We start from the raw sequence: 2906 nt of genomic DNA, 5'->3' as shown, positions 1-2906 counted from the left end.
ACCGTTTTTTCTCTTTGACGAACAGATAACGTTGAGCGGGGGAGCATCTCAGTGACCGCTGGGCCGAGCGGATCGGGCCCGGCAGAGCCTGGCGTGCGTGTGCACGACCGTCGAGAGGGGGGGATGGGCTGCATGCGAGAGGGTCAATGACATGTCGCCCGTCCCTGTCCCATGCATGCCATGCAACGTCGCAGCCTAGCTATTCTGTGCTCGTGAACGCTGTGACACAGCCTAGCCATTTGCATGCGGGCTTGCATGCACGCATCGACGCAGTAAAGCACGGCAGGGGCGCGGGCTTGCATGCACGCATCGACGCAGTAAAGCACGACAGGGGCGCAGCGTATAGGTATGTCGCATCCAAGCTATTTTAACAAATGCATGTTTGAACCTGAGACACGGGACGGACGCGTCGGTGGTGCAGCTCCTTTTTCAGTGTCACACGCGGATGAACGGGCCTGTTTCCCACGCGGCGTCACCGCCAATGCAAGTGCACGAAATGATGCATCTCACCTGTGCCGTCGGTGCCTCTTTGGATGCTCTGCCCGCCGTTTTTGAATTAATGCCCGCAATTACTCATGCCAGTACAAACGGAGAAGAGAAAACGATCGAGAAGGCACCGTGTACACATTGACCACGGCTGCAACGCGGCTATAAAAGGGCACCATTTCCTCATCCCTCTCACACTCATCTCCCCCATCTCTCAAGCCTCCTCCGCTTCTTCTTTTCGAGCCAAATCCACCACTCGAGCCACCATGCAGTTCAAAGGCCCTACCTACCGTCGCCCTCGCACCGTGCCGGAGAGGGAGTACCCGGTCGGAGTCATCGTCGAGAATAGCCTGAGGGTGTGGGCCATCTCAAGGTGGAGGGGCCCTAGAGAGTTGGCTCGCTTCTTCCTCCAAGCCGGCTACCGCCACCTCCCTCCGGGCACTCCGCCCATGTTCCACCTCCACGAGCAGTACGATGGCAACGCCAACGGCCTCGTCATCGGCCTCCAGTCACCTTCACCAACCCCTACGACGCTCACCACCTCCTCAGCGAGGTGTTTTGGTGTGGATGCGAGTTTATCGCGTTCACGACCTACAACATCTTCACCAACTTCCACCACATCTTCCCTCACCCCAACGACATGCACACCCTCCCCTACCAGATGCCGGAGAACGATGAGTGAGGGGCGTCGGCTAAGGAGGAGGGGCCAAGGAGTTGTTCGAGTGCGATTCTTTCTATCTATCTAGCTTGTGTTTGTGTTGGTTCGGGCGTGTGTGCCCGTGTCTTCTATCTATCTAGTTTTATGTTTTATGAACTATATGTTGTAAGGGGATGCCCCTCTATATGTTCTATCTATCTATGCTACTAGGGTACCCGATGCCCCTCTATCGTGCTATCTATTAATGTTTTTTCGGGCTAGTGCTATCTATTTTTTTTTTTGATTTGTGCTATGGTGTTTTCAAAGTTTCTCCATTGCATTTTATTTATGTGGCCATGTGAACTAAAAAATGCACTAAAACATGATCCAATCATATAAGTTGTTGTTAGCACGTGTCTAGTTAATTATCTTCCTTTTATGTTTTATGCACTATATATTGTAAGGGGATGCCCCTCTATGTTGTAAGGAGATGCTACTAGGGGCACACTAGATGTCTTCTTTTTTTGAAAGGGGCACAACCTTTTTCGGTTGAACACACGAGTAAAAAGTTTGAAAACACCATAGCACAAATCAAAAATAAATAAAAATGGTGCTTGGTTGAAATAAACTAGAACCAACCTTTTGTTTTAGCCGAAACAACACGGGACCCTACAATCGAACACGATAACTTATGCATAAAAATAGCTCAAATAATTATGAGATGAGTTATCTAAAAAAAGGTGAAGGCATGAAACTTAAAATTTGTGAAATAACCTAAAGCCGAAAAGATATATCGATGTCAATGACCGTGTGCACTTTTTTTGCACTAGCTACACTTCTTTTATCAATGGGCCTGGATATGTTCTATTCGGCCGTGCCTAACTTCTATATGGGCCTGGCCTTTTCGGGCAACTGTGGACGAACCTTTTTTTTTTCCTTTTCTCCCTCTACCACTGAAACTGAAACTGAAACTGATGACGAACCAAAGAACTGAAAAAAACAAAACAGAGTGGAGAAGACATATCGAATTCGTACAACGCAACACTTTTATTCAAATGTACATATCATTACGATTATAAATGATGCCAAATCTATTCACTTTTGACTAATTATCATCACATAAACAAATGCGAGAGCAATTACACAAACATAAAAAAGTTCGGCCATCAGCCCCATCAAATTGCCCTGCTTCTGTAATTCGATGAGTTTCTTCATCTGCTTGTTCAGCTTGTTCAGCTCTGCCGTCACTCCTGCATCCCCCACAGTAGCACCCATGGAAGGGCGGGCGCCCCCAATGGAATTTCCAGATCCAGATGCGCCCGATCCAAACTTGCCCAACTTCTCCGCCTCCAACGGTAAATCGAGCTCCCCTGATGCACCCTCCAGTTGAATCCGCTCTATGTACTCATCTAGCCACTCAAAATGGGTGCATTGCTTCAATTTCTAAAATCGGAAAGATGAACCCTAAATCCCAAATCCGTTGGGGGAAAAATGGGCAAATTTGAAATTGGAAGACAAAAACCAAAATTGGCATATTGAGAAGTAAAATCTCACCTTTCCCTGCTCTGGTTTGCTCTCGCATTTCACTAATTCCCGCCCAAGGTTGCCATTCTTGTCGGTCGTTGTGACTAGCCGCTTCAGGGATGCGATACGTGGGCATGCAGGGCACCTTGTCATGGGCACTGCGCCATAGCGCGGCCATGAGCGGCGGGAGGCTGAAGCGGAGCTCGACATTGCTAGGTCGCGGCCCGGAACGGCGTTGCTGCCCGTCGACGCCGGAGAA

The sequence above is a fragment of the Triticum dicoccoides genome, chromosome 6B (genome assembly GCF_002162155.2).
Source record: "Triticum dicoccoides isolate Atlit2015 ecotype Zavitan chromosome 6B, WEW_v2.0, whole genome shotgun sequence".
Classification (NCBI taxonomy): Eukaryota; Viridiplantae; Streptophyta; class Magnoliopsida; order Poales; family Poaceae; genus Triticum; species Triticum dicoccoides.
This window is presented reverse-complemented; position numbering follows the sequence as displayed.